Source organism: Physeter macrocephalus, chromosome 11, assembly GCF_002837175.3.
Source record: "Physeter macrocephalus isolate SW-GA chromosome 11, ASM283717v5, whole genome shotgun sequence".
Taxonomy (NCBI): Eukaryota; Metazoa; Chordata; class Mammalia; order Artiodactyla; family Physeteridae; genus Physeter; species Physeter macrocephalus.
Window position 1 is genome coordinate 7,438,107 of NC_041224.1, and position 18,028 is coordinate 7,456,134.

The 18,028-nt window shown below is 55.9% G+C and overlaps 1 protein-coding gene across 31 annotated transcripts in view; it reads right to left on the minus strand.

Annotated features, from left to right (window-relative positions):
* The window catches only part of ZNF438 (zinc finger protein 438), a 222,298-nt gene that overhangs the window by 3,357 nt on the left and 200,913 nt on the right, over positions 1-18,028 (minus strand). For 15 of the 31 annotated variants that reach the window (XR_003681733.1, XR_003681731.1, XR_003681726.1 and 12 more), the window contains 6 exons: positions 17,547-17,727; positions 16,408-16,458; positions 14,208-15,854; positions 13,336-13,474; positions 5,480-5,855; positions 4,924-5,204 (listed from right to left, as the gene is read on the minus strand). The gene's annotated coding sequence lies outside the window, so the exon portion shown is untranslated. Of the gene's footprint in view, positions 1-4,330; positions 4,377-4,923; positions 5,205-5,479; positions 5,856-10,066; positions 10,338-11,839; positions 12,685-13,335; positions 13,475-14,207; positions 15,855-16,407; positions 16,459-17,546; positions 17,728-18,028 lie in introns of those variants that run through there. The other 16 variants (XR_003681738.1, XR_003681742.1, XR_003681739.1 and 13 more) reach the window with 16 other exon arrangements.

Consider the following 18,028-nt stretch of genomic DNA (forward strand, 5'->3'; position numbering starts at 1 on the left):
CGCCTGCCGATGCAGGGGACGCGGGTTCGCGCCCCGGTCCGGGAGGATCCCACATGCCGCGGAGCGGCTGGGCCCGTGAGCCATGGCCGCTGGGCCTGCGCGTCCGGAGCCTGTGCTCCGCAACGGGAGAGGCCGCAACAGTGAGAGGCCCGCGTACCGCAAAAAAAAAAAAAAAAAACAGAAAAAAATTTTTTTTGAAAGAAGAATATTAAGTCGAAAAGGAGACATAAGGCAAATAGAGAAAGGCCCAGGGCTGGGATCCAGCCAGTCCACATCAGTACACACCAATATGTTCAGTGCAGCTGTAACGGCCAGTGGCCATTTGTTTGGTTGGGGCCCCCCATACTGGTCATTAAATATATTTAGTGTCACCCATGCAGATAACCATGATAAGTTTCTTAAAGCCCAGATAAAGTGCTTTTAAAAATGACGTCCAATGAAAAGAATTTCTTGCTCTAAAACCGTTAAGAAAGGGAATGAAATAGACCATCATATGCTACAGACTTTTGGAATCACTGAGCTTAGTAGCTGGAAAGAATCTTAAAGATCAGCAATGCCACAGATGGAGAAAATGTGGTTCAGAAGTATTCACCCACTGTCCCAAGGTCCAAGAGGTAGGGTGGTGTGATGGGTTGAATTATATCCCTCCCACCCCCCTCAAAATCCATATGTTGAAGTCCTAACCCCCAGTTCCACAGAACATGAACTTCTTTGGAAATAGGGTCATTGTAGATGTAATTGGTGAAATGTAGATGAGGTCATGAGGGCGGGCCCTAATCCAATATGGCTGGTGTCCTTAAAAGGGGGAAACTTGGGCCCAGACACGCACATAGGGAGAGCCCCATGCAAACGTGAAGGCAGAGATGGGGGTGATGCTTCTATAAGCCAAGGATTATACCCAAGGATTGGCTAAAGATTGCCAGCAAATCACCAGAAAAATAGGACCAGCACCTTTATCGCAGGCATTTGGCTGTTCTTCTCACATTCCTCTTCCAGGCCCAGATGTCTGAGGCCAGAATGCTGGGTCTGGAACTTCCAATGAAATCCAGATTATGTGTTTTTTTTGAATTTTATTGAAGTATGGTTGATTTACAATGTTGTGTTCATTTCTTCTGTACAGCAAAGTGACTCAGTTTTACATCTATATATATATTCTTTTCGTATTCTTTTCCGTGATGGTTCGTCACAGGATATTGAATGTAGTCTCCTGTGCTCTACAGTAGGACCTTGTTGTGGATGCATCCTGTACATAATAGTTTGCATCTGCTCACCCCAAACTCCCACTCCATCCCTCCCCCTTGGCAACCACAAATCTATTCTCTCTGTCTGTGAGTCTGTTTTTGTTTCGTAGATATGTTGGTTCGTGTCTTATTTTAGATTCCACATGTTCTGTATTGAATCCTCTTACCACCAGGGCAAAGAAAGGGGCTATGAGGGATGGGGTCTGTCTTGATAGAGCTCGCCCTCTGATTAGGAAACAAGACACACCCCCGGGACGACAGGCAACAGCGACCCACTGTGTGTGGGATCTCACCACCCATGAAACACGGGGAGGGCAAGTCCCAGCCACGGAGGCCTCCTGCCCCGTCTGGTCTTGCAGCACTGTGTTCCGTGATCAAAACCGCCGTGGACTCAGAGGCAGCTGGAAGCTCAGAAGGTCAGGGTGGTGATGAGGTTTGTTGTCTAAGGCCCACCCTAGGGTGTGAACTCTTTAGGACAAAACAAGACAAAGCCAGCAGGGAAGCCCCTAGGACCCACTTTCTTTAACTAGAAGTCAGGCAGGAAAACAAGAGACCGGTGAGGTCTGGACTCCTGCTTTTCAGCCCCTGGGCTAACCTGGCCGGCCCCATTCCCACCCAGGCCGGACTCCCAGAGCCCCTAGCCCAGGCCCAGCCCTGCCCGAATCACCCGGAGAACCAGCCTCCCGGGGGCCCACCAGGACTCCGGCCAACTGTTCCATGACCCGCAGAACCTTGGAGAACAGAGTATTTCCACAAAGCAGTTTTAAATCCAAACAACAGACTCTTCTGGAAACCATTGCCTCAAGCTGCAGGAGGCAAGAAAAAAAAAAAAAGAACAGCCCGCAAATTAAAGTCCGTAATACATTTTGTACATAGTTTGTGGTTTTAGAGCCACTTTAATCTTTCTCCCCCCTAAACTCTTCCAAAGATCCGTGCATCGGCTGAGCCAACGTGCGGTCGCACTTCTGAGCAAAAACCTTGGAAAACTAGACTCTGGACTGTGTCCCTCACAGGCTTGTGACATCTCCAAGAGCAAAGAGTGACACGATACACTGAAGCAGGTCCAAGGAGCCACCCCTATGTTTTGTGTCGAAGAGCTGCTTTACTGGAGTCTCAGGACCGTGTGTGGGGCCGGCCGAAGGCTGCCTGCCTTCCTGCTGCGGGGCCCGGGTTGGCAGTCGAGCGCATCAGCCCCATCGTCCGGGGGGCGGGGGCTGCAGTGCGTCTGCCCAGGGCCCCCAGCCCCTCCGCCACCGCCGAGCTAAGCCCACGGGTGCTCTGGCACGGCTGGGCAGGCAGCACTGAGGAGCGTGGCTGTGAGGGGCAGACTCAGGGGAGCCCCCATTCTCAGCGCCCTGCACCTCCCTGCTCGACAGACCCCAGGACCCCAGCATTTGCTGGATCCATCCAGCCCCGCAGGCCAGGCCGGTGGCTCCACTGCCCCTGATGGCGGAGAGCACTGTTCCGTTTGTTCTTCCAAAGTCTCCATTTCAAACCAAGAATTGTGAACACAACATTGTAAATCAGCTATACTTCAATAAAATTTAAAAACAAAAAAAGCAGGGAACTGTATTCAACATCCTGTGACAAACCATAATGGAAAAGAATAGGAAAAAGAATATACATGTATAACTAAGTCACTTTGCTGTGCAGGAGAAATTAACATAACATTGTAAATCACCTAGACTTCGATAAAACTTAAAAAAAAGAAAAGAATTGTGTCTCTAGGCTTGGCCTTGGTTCCATCTCTTTCCTGAGGAAGCCTGGGACCCAGGGCCCAGGACAGTCTAGCAAAAGAAGCTGTCGGACAAGGAAAAGCGCAGTTAATCTAACTACTTAGCTTCCTCATCTAATCTAAGAGTGTTCACACTTCAACAGGTGTGAAAACACGAAGAGTGCCACCGACGGAGTCTGTTCTCACCGTAGTGAGAGCGCCTGGCCTTGGAGCCGGACAGCCCGGGTTAAAGCCTGACCGGTCAGCTTGCCGCCCTCACGCCAGGCGTGTGGGAGCCCGTCCCCGGGCCGCCGCGGGGACCAGGGAGACGGGTGGTCACTCAGGGTCGTCGAAGCATCTGTCTGCGCTTTCCTCATCACTCTGGTCTCCCCCGACGGGACCCCTGTGAGTTCTATTTCCCGGCGTCTCCCACCCTGAGTGACACAGGACGCGGGCTCTCGCTTTCCCCACCTATCTGAGCAAACACACTGCACGGTCACACCCAGGAGTGGATCCCAACGAAGCGGCATCACCGCTAGCACCCCCGACCTGAGGTTAAGCCTGGGAGAAATCGGAAACAGGTGTTTGCCGAGGGACCCTCGTCACCCCAGGGAGGGTCTCAGAGGCGGAGCAGAGCCCCACAGCCTGCAGGAGGAAGCGGGCGACCCCAGAGCTGTGGGCAGCCATGGCGGGGGCGGGGCATGCTCTCCTCCGCCTAGCCACCCCCTCCATCCGACCGGGTCTACATCCTCACCTTGGAATCAACGATCTGTCTCCAGCGGGGTCCCAGGTTAAGCACACATCTGGGAGGCAGGAGGGAGGGATGCCACAATACCCATGAGAACCTTAGAGCAGACGTGCTTGCCGGCTAGGAGGGGCCCTGGGAGGGGGTGAGACTGGGGAGGGGGCAGCATCAGGGGACACCTGATGGGACACCAGCAGGGCGCAGGCCCTCGGGGACAGGCAGCGCCCGTCCCCGGGCCGACCACCGGGTCCAGCACAGGGAAGTGGGCATCCCAGGGCTGCAGGGTCGGAATCTATGGAGGGCGCATCTGTGACCCACAGGGACAGTCCTGCGAGCACTGACCATGCCAGGCTCGGCTGTCCTTTGGGCACCCAGTGCCCGGGGACCTGGAAGCCGGGAGGCCAAGCCCTGATTGTCGACAGGCCCTTCGGCCAGCTGGTACCACACCGACCCAGCTGTGGGCTCTGGGCACCCACAGACACCCACCAGCCCAGCCTAGCTTGTGCACCTGGAGCCCCGTCCTGGAGTGACGTCCCAGGACGCTGGGGTCAGCGAGGTAGCCCCGCGGTCCTCCTGACTGGAGATGTCTACGCAGCTCCCAGCCCTCTGCTGCACCAGCCCACAAAGGACGGGGAGGAAGGGCAGAATTCCAAACGGGGTGAACAGGAGGAAGAATCTGGAAGGCAGGGCAATGGTGCTGGGGCCAAGGAGAGGCTTTGCTAGAGGGGAGGGAGTCGGATGCTGCAGGGAGGGAGGAGGACTCGGGAAGACACGGAGCTGGACGACCAGGAGGTCCTGATGGCTGGCAGGACGGGGCCGCGCTGCAGGATGACGGCAGGGTACCGTCCCGGCGTCGGGAGACCGAGACCCGCTGAGGCCCTGCGCCCCTGGTGAGAGACGCTTCCCGTCCCGCCTGGCGGCGCCAGACGGAGCCCTGACACGCGGCGTGTCCCCCGCGGTGCCCTTCCCTCTGGGGCGCAGAGAGCAGGCCCCAGGCAGCAGCTGCATTCTGAGAACACCAGGCTTTGCACGGCATTTTTTAAAATGGTAACTTCCACGGCTGACAAATGATACCACTTTCCCCTTTAGTGCAGCGGTAGTTCATTTCCTTATAAACTAATTTATCCAAGTAAAAACGTGAGGCCACTTAAGGAAAAAAGATGGAGTAAGCAGCAGACTACAGTATGTGGTACGTGGATACGCAAAACTGATCCAGACGGTACCTGATGGTGCGAGGACGCCACGGCAGGAAGGGTGACCTCTGCGGAGGGGGTTAGCCAAGCCTCTGGAGGAGGGGCGGGGGGCTGGCCTGCGCCACCCGCAGAGGCCACGGCTCAGGCCTCGGGCCTCACGGCTCATCCATCGTGAGACGAAGTCACACGAACACCAACACTGCGGCCCCGCGTCCCGTCCCCTGGTCCCGGGGACGCCCGCCGGCACGCAGCGGTCCGCGGGCCCAACCACCGACCACGCGGTTTGAGTTCCCTCTCGGGCCTCCAGCTGTCTGGGAAGGAACAGCAGAAAAGAAACGTGAGGCGCTGTTAAGTCACGCCTGTGGCGCGAGCCCGCCCTGCCGAGCACAGGGAGGGCGGGAGGCTGGCATTCAACCGGAGGGACCAGCTCGGGGGGCGCTGTGCGGACGCCGGCAGACCCGGGCCCGGGCCCGCCTCCCTGCGCCCCTCCCAGCCCCGTAAAGAAAACACAACGCGCACGCGGGAGACGCAAGCGCGCGCGGGAGACGCAAGCGCGCGCGGGAGACGCAAGCGCGCGCGCTGTTACCGAGGGCTCTGCTTCCCATTAGGGACGAAAATCGAAGAGCTTGGGGTCCGGGGTTGAGCACTTGGTCGCTCTCTTCCCCCGGGAGGATCTAGTCACTGGCTGCTCCATGACCCTCGGGGAGTCCCAGCATCCCCACCAGACAAGAAAGAGAGTTAAAGCAACAGGTGGCCTGTGGGATTTGCCTCTGGTGAAATCATCTCGGAGGCGGGCATTAACGTACAGATGGACCCGAGCTAAAGCTCGAGTTTACTGCAATCCACGTCATGTCAGCCCGTCTTCCTTTCTTGTGAGTCTTCTTCCCCCGGCGTCTGCTTTCTTCTCTTCTGACCCTTCCTTTCAGCCCGCAATGTGAGAGTGGTTTCGTAGGAACGTGAACCTGGGGAGGATATGGTAGCTTCTGGAGCATCCCCCAAGCCCGGTCCCAAAGTCCTGACCGCAGGCCGAGGGTGGGCCGGGCCGGCCCGCACCAAGCCCGCCCCTCCCCGTGCAGGACGGGCCCTCGGGCCCTCGGCACTGCAGGTGCCCAGAATTACCACACTGAGCTCATCTGACATGCGTTAGTTACAGGATTGCACTTTAACAAGGGGGAGGGACCAGAGGAGGCAGGAGCCCCCGCTCCCTGGGGGGGGCTGAGCCGACCCCTCCCCTCCCCTCCCCATCTGACCTGGACAGACAGATGGCCCAGGACGGAGGGGCTGGGTGGAGGTATGAACAAAGGGTCTGGCCTTTGGGGTCCAGCTGCACTGGATTCCACCTCATTCCCTCTCTCTCTCTCCTCTCTCTCTCTGTTTCCCAACCAGCATCACTGGCTCTGTAGAGCACAGGGTCCAGCTGGCGGCTTCGTTCTCTGATGTTCCCAGCGGCTCAGGAAGGGGAATGGCTGATACATTTCCAGGTTTTCAGAATTTCCAGACTTTCTAGGAATTGGGGGTCTGTAAATGCAGATGAAGGATCAGCAGTGTAACATGGACAATCACGGAAAAGCCCATCTTCATCCCCAGATCATGAACCCAGCAACTACAGAATCTCCTAATTATTCAGCTCTCCTAGGGCCAGGTGCTGCTGAGAGCTTGGCCTGCCTTAGCCCCAGGGCTCCCACCTTCGGCCCGAGCCTTCGAGGTTGAGAAGGGTTGGTCATCTCGCTAGGTCCTGCGCTGGGAAGGATGGAGACCAGACGTGGGTGGACAGAGCAAGGAGAGGAGCTCGGGCTGCAGGAAGCCGGTAGCTTTCAGAACTCAGTCCCACAAGCCCCGAAGACCAGGGGGCAGGGAGGCTTCACCTAGAGAATAGGAGACTGGATGGAGGTGGCTGGCCGACGTCCTTGCAGGGAAAACAGGGACGGGTTTCTCTTCACACTGAGCGGCTTTAGAATAAGTGGGTCCAGTGGGCACTTGAGGGATGACCGGAGCTGCCGTGACAATGGGCTGTCCCGCTCTAGAACCCACGTGAGGGAGGTTTGCACTCTCCCCTCTCTAAGCGTAGACCCAGAGAGGCGCCAGCTGCCAGCCAGGGCCTGGCAGAGCTGTTCAGCGTCCTGGTCCCACCTGCTGGCTAAGCAGCCGGACACAGGATTCTGGAGGAGAAGAACTTCTGCAAGCCCGGCTCCTTGTTGCCCTGGCTCAGGGTGGCCGGTACTGTGGGAGCGACCAGAGAGCTCACCACTCCTGGGTGGTGGGCGCTGGAGAGGGGCCGGGGTATCTGCAGGGGTGCAGTCGTGCAGAAGAGGAGCTATTTCATCGACTCGGGCTGCTGTTTCCAGGCGTGTGGGTTTGTCCCGTTACACAGTCACCAGGAAACACAGCACATCCTTCCCAAAGTAAAGATGCAGCCAGGCAGCCCTGCATCCAAAGCTCAGCTCCACCGCCTGCCAGCCACGTGGCCCTGGGCAAGTTAGGGAACCTTCTTGCTTTCCTTATCTGTAAAATGGGCACAGCCATCCTTGCCTTCCTTCAGGGTTGCTGCAGACACAGGGCCGGTCTCCTAGTCAGTGCCTGATCAACAGCAGAGACCGTATGATGTGGTGCTTAATGGATTCGGAAACCTCCTCTTTATCTTCTTCACGGGAGTAGATAGATACCATTGCACCCATTTTACAGATGGGGAAACAGGCAAATAACTTGCCTCAGAGCTAATCGCAAGCCCGGTGTTCATTCCACTGCATCACAAGGCTTTCTCCCTTTGCTTCTTTTTCCGGTTAAATCCAACCACCACCTATAAGCCCCCTTTCCTTCCAGGACCTCCCTTCTCACTCAGGATGGGTCGCAGCATCCCTTTCCCTGCAGCCCGGCTCCTGAGAGACAGGTGGTCCATCACCCCATCCAGCCACCTTTCACTGAGCAAGAGAGGGCCTTACCGCTTTGCTCGGGTCCCAGCTCTTATTAACGCAATTAAACTGCATTCCGCTCCTCCACGGTGTAAATGTGTTCCAGAGGCTGGTGACTGTCTATGCAAAGATGCACTTATAGTAAAAACAGTCTGATAAGTGGCTTAAAGGCTTACAGCAGAGTGGAAGAAGCTTTCATCATCCCAGGTGTTTTGCAGGGCAAACGGTGACAATTGCTCCATCTCCATGAACACGACGCTGGCATCAAAACCAAGGAAGCGAAAGTCCAATGATGAGGTTCCCGAAGGAGGGGAGGGCAGCTTAGTGTTCTGCTGGTAGGGGAGCTAGATGCTGAATCCCACGAGGAGGGGCAGCCTGCTTCAGTTACCACATCAGGGTCCCAAACTCCCAGATCCCAGGTCCAAGACCCTCACCGGTGGGGCAGGCCCCACAGCTTGCCCTCTGCGGCAGAGGTCAGAAGGTGGATCGTCTTGACCTTCACCCGCCTGCCTGTTCCATCTGGAATTCTCTGCCTACACAGCCAGGGCCTGGCAGCCGTCAGAGGTCCCCAAATGAAATCCTGCTAATCAAGAGCTTTGCTGATATCTTAGCATTTCTAGGGTGACCTAATTCCTTGTGTCAGTTTTCCACAACTTTTCTATTTTTTTCCTCTCTTTTCTATAAAAGCAAATCCCTGGACTGAGACCAAGTGGTTCACAGAGCCAAGAAACCAGAGAGGCTGCAGAGGCTCTGAGCACAATGCAGAAAGGCTCCCAGGTGCCAGCACCACCCTGCAGAGGGGCTGTCTGGGAGGCCCCTGCGTGCACTCAGGCCCCAGCCGCACCCCCGGGCCCGGAAGGGCTCACAGCTCAGGCGCGCACCAAACACCGCCCAGGGCACGCGTCTAGAGCCTACTGACTCAGGAGTGAGAGCCCTGACCAGCCGCCCAGGCGATTCCAGGTGCTTCCTGCTTATCAGTCATTTCATAGGTACCGTCCTCCTCCTCACCGTGGCCGTTGTCACGGGTACCGTCCTCCTCCTCACCGTGGCCATCGTCACGGGTACCGTCCTCCTCCTCACCGTGGCCGTCGTCACGGGTACCAGCATCCTCCTCACCGTGGCCGTCGTCACGGGTACCGTCCTCCTCCTCACATGGCCGTCGTCACGGGTACCAGCATCCTCCTCACCGTGGCCGTCGTCACGGGTACCGTCCTCCTCCTCACCGTGGCCGTCGTCACGGGTACCGTCCTCCTCCTCACCGTGGCCGTCGTCACGGGTACCATCATCTTCTTCATCATCATCATCATCCCCCACCCCCCTTTGATGATGGGGATAAATAGGACAGGACCGTAATCAACCTTCCCGATTCCACCCGGGGGTGGGCGGCGGGGAGCTGGTGGGAGTGTTTGGTTCAAGCCCCGGAACTCTGGTTCACACTCTCTACTTTTAACCATTTTGCTCTCTCTTCTCCTGCCTCTTTCCAGGCCACGCTCACGTCTTCTCTTGCCATTTCTGTGAGAGGAGGGGTACACAGTATATTTTGCAGATGAGAAGCATCAAGCAGATGACAGGACTATCATGGATTACCCTACTTAGAGCGGTCACTGGGTTGGGAGTCGAACATTTCCAGACTGACTTTCAAGAAGCCTCATTCTGGTATTTAGAATGATCCAGCAGAGGAAGAAATCCCCACATCTGCCTCTTCAGCGTTAACGTGCACCCAGATTCCCTGGAGGTGGAGTGAAAAGGCAGCCTCAGATTGGTCAGGTCTGGGTGGAGCCCAGAGGCTGCACTTCTAACAGGCACCCAGGTGATGAGAAGTTTCTGGTCTGAGGCCTGCCCTCTAAGCACCAAGGCCCCAGAGGACCGATGTCGACCAGATTCCTGGGCTCTCCTGAGGCTGCCTCAGAAGCTGGCCTGGGGCTTGTGGGAAGGGGTTTTGAGTAAGATTCTCCTTGAAAGGGGGGTTTTTCATGCTTTGAAAACCACACCTCTAAATATAGTATCCCATACATTTGGAGAGACTTACTAGAAAATGAAAATAGAAATTTCTCTCCCAAAGACCTTTTTTTTAATACGCTTTTTGCTGACTCAGAGGAATTGGCAGCCATATTTGGACAACCGGCCTCACCGTGACCTCCCTGCTACCTAATGGAAAATGGAAAATGTTGAAGGTATTCTACTTGGAAATAATTATATTTACATAGCCTCTGCGGCATCCATCTCTCTCTCACGTAGATGCTTAGAGGAATACTTGCTTCTGGAATTCATCAGCTCCAGCTGTTTACTTCCATTTGAGGCCAGAACTTCATTTTTTTTCCCCCGTGGTTAAGTTTCTTATGGGAGAGAGGGGGAGGGAAGGCTTCTAAGCAGCAATTATCAGAAATTGTTACCGTCCCTGAAAAATCAATCTGTCCCAAATTTTGAGAGCTCGCCACCGGATCAGAGGAAACGAGATATCGGGGTATTGAGCCGGACCGTAAGAGAATCCAGTGTTCTCCATCCTCTCCAGATGTCGTCTGCCAGGAGAGGATCCTGTGATCAAATAAGATGGGGACGCGCTGGGCTGAACAAGTTTCTCGACTCTGGGATTCCTTGGAGTCCTCCGTAAGTTAGCACGGTATCAGGCTCCAAGGGGGATTGGAGTCTGCAGTGTTGCCCAAATTGCCTTGGTCACAGGGCCTGCTTCTCACGGATCTTCTCAAGGATCACTGGCGTTCCACGGACTCCAATTTCTGGGACCAGCTAAAAGAGCCCCAGCTGAGGAGCGTCTAACAAACCCCCCAAACCGAGCAGACATCTTCCCATGTGGTCTGGTCCCCTCTGCCAGACACCAAGGCCTCCCACCTCCAGAATCACAGTCCCAGGAAGGTCCTGCCAGAGGCCCTGGGCAGCCCTCAGAGTGTGACGGCTGAGGCGGAGGCCAGGGGCCCCCCCCCAGAGGCCAAGTGCCGCTGGTGCGAGCCTGGGACTGCCTTTCATTCCCCTTTGTGTCTCTAGGGTGGCCTGCGGGGAGCCGCCTGTAAATGTGGGATGCGCTGGATGTGGCGGGTCAGGGGAAGACGGTCTGGAGAGCAGCCGGGAGGAGGTGCCCAAGGCAGAGGGTGCACAGAGCTCCCAGGAGGGCAGGGAGGGCGGCATGGAGGCCTCTGGCGTACAGGGCTGGGGTCCGGCAGAGGGCAAGGGAGCAAGGGGCGTCCTCCGGGAAGGAGGGGGGCACGGGGGAATCAGCGCCTCCCCTGGTCTTGCGTGGACTTCCCTTCAGCTGCCCCAGAGCCTCAGTGTACTCACGTCTCAGACAGGTTCTCTGACCGTTGATGGACCCTCGCAGGTCCGGCAGTGAAAGGCTCTTGCATTTTTTTGAAAACCAATTTTTTTTTAAAATGTGAAAACGTGTGTTTAGGCATAAAAATGCAACACACAACCAGAAACCACTATTCTGTGAACAATGACATGATTACCTCCTCTAAGAACACAGAAATGAAGGTTTGATTGATTGATTGATTTTTGGCGGCGTTGGGTCTTCGTTGCTGTGCACGGGCTTTCTCTAGTTGCGGCGAGCGGGGGCTACTCTTCGTTGTGGTACGCGGGCTTCTCATTGCGGTGGCTTCTCTTGTGGCGGAGCACAGGCTCTAGGCGCATGGGCTTCAGTAGTTGCGGCACATGGGCTCAGTAGTTGTGGCTCGCGGGCTCTAGAGCGCAGGCTCAGTAGTTGTGGCGCACGGGCTTAGTTGCTCCGCGGCATGTGGGATCTTCCCGGACCAGGGCTCGGACCCATGTCCCCTGCATTGGCAGGTGGATTCTTAACCACTGTGCCACCAGGGAAGCCCCAGAAATCAAGTTTTAAAGGAATGCCGTGAGGAAATAATTCTTTAAAGTCCTAGTCAATTTATTTTGTTAACAAAGATGAAATTTATTTGGCTCTGGTCACAGTTCTGTCATGTTTACTTTCTTCATCCCAAAGTGTGATGACGGTCCATTCAAGGCAAGCTGGGTGACCTTGGTGTTGCACAGACAAGCATTTTTAATTTCAGTAGTTATGTATTTGTTTTAACATTTATTCGAAAAAATGTAAACTAGAACCTCAAGTCTATGCCTCCCTGCATGTCCTTGCTTCGCTGGAGGCTAACGCAGGTGGCCCCAGGGCTCTGGCAAATGCTTGGCTGCGAAAGTTTACAAGGTGGGAGCAGAAATGACAATTGTGGGCGGGTGACTGCAGTTGTAGATGCCCAGGAAAATTCAGGGATCCCCCCAGGAAAGAATGTCCCCCGACTGCGAGGGAGCTGGTCCCTGGGGCTGGGCAGGCAGGGCTGCGGAATCACAGGCTGAGCATACACTCCGGCCCCCCGAGTCCCCTCCAGCCAGCACCCAGGGCGGCCGAGCCGCACAGAAGCTCAGCTGGTTTTCCAAACAACAGCAATGAACGCATGTTCCCTGAGTCTTCAGAACCCGGCATCAAGGACTGCATCTCTCCCCCCACGCCTGATGGTCCCTGGAAGTGGCAGATGCCTGAGGACATGTAAGAAGGTCTGTGGATGAAAAGAAAACACCAGAAAGGGGACAGTTTTCTGCCCGTCCAGCTGCCCGATGCTGACCTGGCTTCCGTCTCTTTGGGTTCCAAACCCTGGATTCCATTCACTGGCCAAGACTATCTTAATCCGTCCTGTTCCCAGGACACCTGGCGAGACTGTGTTTAAAGTGTAACAGAGAGAAACTTCAGTCGCTCTAAAGAAGTCCTCGTTTGACCCCTTCACACTGCAGTTCGAAGTGACGCAGGCCTCGGCGTGCGCGGTGGCCAGGCTTAAATAATGCGAAACTTTCTGTTTTCTGACTACGGCTCCAACCTGGCTTAGGCAGAGGGCTCTGTCCATTTGTCACACTCCTGCGGGGGTAATAAGAGTCCCCGGGACTTCGTGAGGGCTCCTTATATCAGGCACTATTCTAAGAACTTGACACTTAACTAACTCATTTAACCCTGAGAGCCAGGGACGGTTATTATTCCCGTTTCACAGATGAGGAGAGTAAGGCCTTACCGAGAGGCTAAGGAAATCCAGAGCTGGGCTTTCGAACTCTTGGCCACTCACCAACCCCCGGGGAAGAGGTTCAGGACCTAACGCCTTTCTAATCTCAGGCTCAAAAAACCAAAAACAAACACCAGACATGTGGATTTCCACAGTCAGTAATTCTCAGCGAGGATTGAGGTGACCAGAGTTTCTTCTAGAACAATGTGGGAATCGAAGACTCTAGAGGGATCTCCAGGCGCCTGGGTTTGAGAAACGTGACTTCATGTCTGAGGAAATGCTACCTGGGAATGTAGCCCTAACTCCCAGCCACCTAGTGGGGAGAGGCTGGAGGGGGGAAGGGACTGAGGGACCTTCTGGAACCTTCTGGAACCTTCGTCCTGGGGTCTGGCCCAGGAAAGAGATTGGGTTCGGGGGTTTGCTGGGAAGCCCATTTGACCGGCTGCTTCCGAGCCCCAGGGCGTAACAGGGCCCGTTCTGAGCAGAACTGCAGATGTTGTGCAGTGACCCACCTGCCTTTGTTCCTGGGCCCCACGCTGAGCGCTGCTGTCTGGCCGGCAGCCTCAGGGGTTGTGCGGGTCCGCGTGCAGCGTCCTGCCCACCCTGATCCCGTGTGACACCTGGCGACCGGCCATCACTGCTGCTCCTGGCCTGGGAGAAGCCCAGTAGACAAGAGGAAGTGGGCTGGGGGCCTGTCTCTCAGGGCCCTAGGAGCTGGGGGCCGGCCAAGCGGACCCCCTTCCGCAGCCTGGGACAGAGACGTCTCTGGACCTTGGTGGGTAAAGCGGGTCTAACCTGTCTGCCCGCGGGGCTCGGCCTCAGGCCTCTTTTAGCCTCACCCGCTTCCCCATGAGCTCCGCCATCTGGGGGCCCGAAAGACGTCTCTGTGCTGGGGACTCCAGCCTTCCGTCTGCACTAAACTCCTGCCCGCCTGACATCCCCACGTGGATTTTATGTGTCTCACGCGTCACCCCGACCGCCCCACACCAGGCCTGCCCCCCTTGGGTGACGCCAACCCCATCTGCCCGGGCGCCCAGGCCAACGCCCTGGACGTTGTCCCTGGTTTCTTTCCTTCTTTTTTCCACACGTCCCATCCAGTCCACCACGAACTGGCATCTAGATCAGGAGCCTCCTTTCCTGGACTGTTGCCGTGGCGCCTGCCCTTGTTTCCCACTCCGCGGGGCGAGCCCTCACCCTGTGACTGGCCTGCTGCACCCCGGGCCTCGTGTCCTACGCTCTGCCCCTCCCCCCTCCAGCCCAGGACGGGGGCTCCGACCTCAGGGCCTTTGTCCCTCCGCTGGGGGTGCGCTTCCCAGATCCCTAGCTGCTTCCTCGCCTCCAAATTCGTGCTCTAAGTGCCACCTTCACGGGTCACTCTACTTACAGCGGCCGTGACGCGTCGTCCTCTCCCTCTTGCCCGATTCCTCTTTCTCTGTAACAGCTTCCCTTCAAACAAAGCGCACAGCTTCCTTCTTTGCCGTCATCGTGCGTCCGCCTCCTTGGGGGGCGGGGCGGGGGTTCTTGCCCATTCCGGGCCACTCTCCATCGGGCACCTACCGCCTGCCGCCGAGTCGGTGCTGATGCAGCTTTGTCACCCGAAAACCCTGCCTGTGCTGCGCTTTACGGAGAAACGCGCTCTTCAAGCCCAGGGGACCCTCACGCTTAAGATGCACGGTCTGCCAACTGCAGACCTGCAGGTCTCCGCCCCGGTCTTTCCCGGGCTCCCAGGAGGCTCACGTCTCTATTTAGCCCCAGCTTTGCGGATCTCGGCCATCAGGGGTCGGGGAGGTCCGCCAACGGGGGCATCTGAGCCGTGACGCGGGGACCCTCGGGAAGCCCGGAGACCGGGAGGCATCCCGAGAAGCAGTCAGGTGACACGGCAGCTGGAGGTTTGCCCACCGCGGGCTGGCAGGTGACGCGCTGGGACAGGAAGTTCAGGCAGGCAGGTGGGAAGCACCCTGACACCCCCAGAGCTCAGAGCGGGGGGGACCCCAGTGTCAGGTGTGTATCCCCACTGGACTGGGAGCCCCCGGGGGGTCCATTTCTCTGCCCAGCGGCTGGCTCGGAAGCTGGCACACGGTGGGCACCGGTTAGATGCTAGGTAGGCGAGCGAGGCATTCGCCACCTGGCCCCCGGTGCGCTCCCTCGTTTGCGAGTTTCCAGCCTGAGCGGCACCTCCGTAGGCGGTGCGTGACTGGAGGGTGTGGACCCCCAGATTTCGCCTCGTGGCTGGCCTCTTGGAGTCACTGCTCCCCTCGAGCTCAGGCCGCTGTGACTGCTGCGTGCGAGAACACTGCAGAGTGGTTTCATCCCCACCCACCCCGGGGAATTTGTGGGGTACACCCTGGAATCCAGAAAAACAACGGAGCCCTGCCGGGTCCCCGAAAGAAAGAACTAAAGTGCTGCAAGCCATCTGGAAAAGAGAAAAGGGCTTACTGGACGCACAGACCGAGCAGAATCGTGTCACACCTCCCCCACCGGCCTTTCTGCTCCCGTAGGAGAACAGGATGGAAAGGGAGGCCTGCGCCCGTCTCCCTGCACGCATGCCCGGATGGGGAGCCCGGGTGCATCCTCCCCCCTCCCGTGGACACACCTCTGTTCACAGCCCTCTTGCAGCTTTTCCTCTTCTGACTGGAAGGGGGTAGGAGTTAAATTTGCAGGCTCGAAGCTTGAAGCCTGGGGCACTTCCCATCAGCGCGCTGGGCGCCTTTGCAGGGGACCAGACCTGTGGCCTCCTGGTGTCTGCAAACCGGGACCCCCCCAGTCCCTCCCAGCCTTTCCGGTCTCCTCATTCACGCTTCCCAAGCGGCATCTCCCCCCAGGAGGAACCCGCACACCAGGAGAGCCGTTCCTCCGGGCCCCGCAGAGCGGCCACAAATGGCTCCGTTTCGCCTGACAGCTGCTTAGCTTGGGCACCGCTGGAAAACTCAGCTCCACGGCGAGTAACGAACCTGGAAAGAATGTCGGTCTTCGCTGGGATTTCATATGACGGGTTTCTGGCTCTGAACCTGGATAAGATTAACTCTTCGTTCTTAGGAAAGGAAAAAAAAAAACCAAACCAACTAATTCTCCGAAATAGCGGTTTAGTGGAAAAATGTGCAGCTTTGAAAGCATCACGGGCAGTCCGATTTGCACGTCCCTTTTCCAGGGCTGCATATTTTCTGTGTCTGATAATATGTTTGTTACACCTCCTCCTGGCCAGGGACACATACAGTAAATCGTCGTCTCGAACCATGTAATCTCTTAGCCATAAGGCTCCAACATCTGCTGACCAGTTGTTGGATGGCGGGATCATTAACATGACTTCTAATTTTACTCTTTGAATTTAACGTAAAAAGTTCTAATGAGTGTATGTAATTCATACTTTTCCAACTTCAGAGACTCCTGAAAGAGAAACCTACGCTTTTATAACCCGTCTCTGAAGTAGACAGTTGTATTTTTAAACCCTGTTTCCTCCCCCCCACCCCGCCCCGTACACAGCTGCATTATACAACAGACCCACTGGACATTATCTCCCCTCCAAAATATGCATTCAAATATTTCTCTAGGTTTTGGTGAAGAGCCCCTTTCAACTTCATGCTCACATGATATGTCAGAGGTCCTATTCTTCATGTGGAGATTAGGCTTTCATCCACCTATTAAAAACCAAAACTGCAAATTGGCATCAGAAAGACAAGCCTTGAGTCATGTTGGGAGAATTCAGTTTCAAAACTTGCTTTCACCCTCAAGCCTGTTTTTACTGAAATGAGCTGGGGTTAGGAATGGTTTATTCCCGCCAGTCTAGTCCAGTGTTCCCCTGTCCCCCTTCCCTGGCTATGCCCTCAATCTCCAGCCTAGAAAGCGACTGATTTTGATTAAATGCCGTTTTGGATTGACCTTTTTTATTCAGAGTCTTGCCTCCATCAACATATTTGGGGATACTTTTTAGGAACAAACTCCAAGAAGCCAGAGCAGAAACGTTCAGCCCAATAACATATGCGACGCAGGAATCCTCCCTTGAACCAGTTACTCGCTGTAGCTGTGTTTATCATTAACCAACTCCTGGAGAATTTCAAGAGGAATTCCCAGATGGGCGTTTGCCTCCTGTTTGGGGTCTTCTATACTGAAAGCAGGATGATGCTTTTAAAGCAAAAGGCCCAGAACTAACCTGACTAGTGTGGCTTATTAACTCCTGCTGGAAGGTCTGCAGATGTTCTACAGACGCCCGTCCCTGTCTGCCAAGTGCATTTTATCTGCCTAGGAGAGCGGGACAGCGACACCGATAATGGATGGCCCGAGTTAACAAGCAGAGTCTCTTTGTTTGTTATGGGAAATTGAGGGGACAGCTTCCGTCTGAGTCTCTCAAGTTCACCCAAGTTCAGAGGCAGCATCGCACCGCTGCATTTTGTGTGGAGGGCCACCTCTCAAACGGGTGGCGCGCTCTCAAATGCATGAGGCTGTTGAACTTGACCCAAGTCAAGATAAGCTCCCTGTGTCCCTCGGCAGATAGTATTGGGCTCTGCTTTATGCAAGGCACCTTCCAGGCCCCAGGGATACAGAAGTGAAGCAGAACAAACGTGCCGCTTTCTTGGCACTAACTTTCTAGCATGAGGAGAGAGATGAGAAGCAAGTAGATGATTTGAATACGGCAGTGAAATTTTTCCAACAAAGACCTGAAGAAAATTTCCTCGATTCTTTGGGGGACGGGATTTACTATGTTTCCAGAATTCTTGGGAAAGCTTACCTGTAGAACCTCTTTCGAGAGCTAGGGGTGGTATTGGGTCTGGTGAAGAGGCGGGAGCTGCAGCTACGGGCTGGACGGCGCTGCGGAGAAATCTGGAGGGAATCTAGTCCAAGGACGTCGTCACACGGAGGTGAGGTGGGAGTAGGAGGTGCTGCCACCACCAGCTTTGGTCCAAACGTCTCTAAAGAAGACGGAAGGAGAGAAGAAGATGGGCGCAGTGACACGGGAAAGGGGGAAGCGGAACGCAGAGAGGCGAGGAAGGGGGAGGGGCAGGTGGGGACCAACTGGGAGGGGCCTCGGGCTGTGGAATCAAGTCCTCCGGAAGGATGGAGCCGGCTCCATCCTTCAGGCTCCCCTGCGGTGAGTTCCCAGGTGATGTGGGCTATTTCAGTTTGCTCCCTGTCTAAGCTCTCCCCCCTCTTCTAAGAGCTCTTAGAAGCTCTTCTGCTAAGCTTCTGTCCCCGCCCTGTTATGGGGCAAGT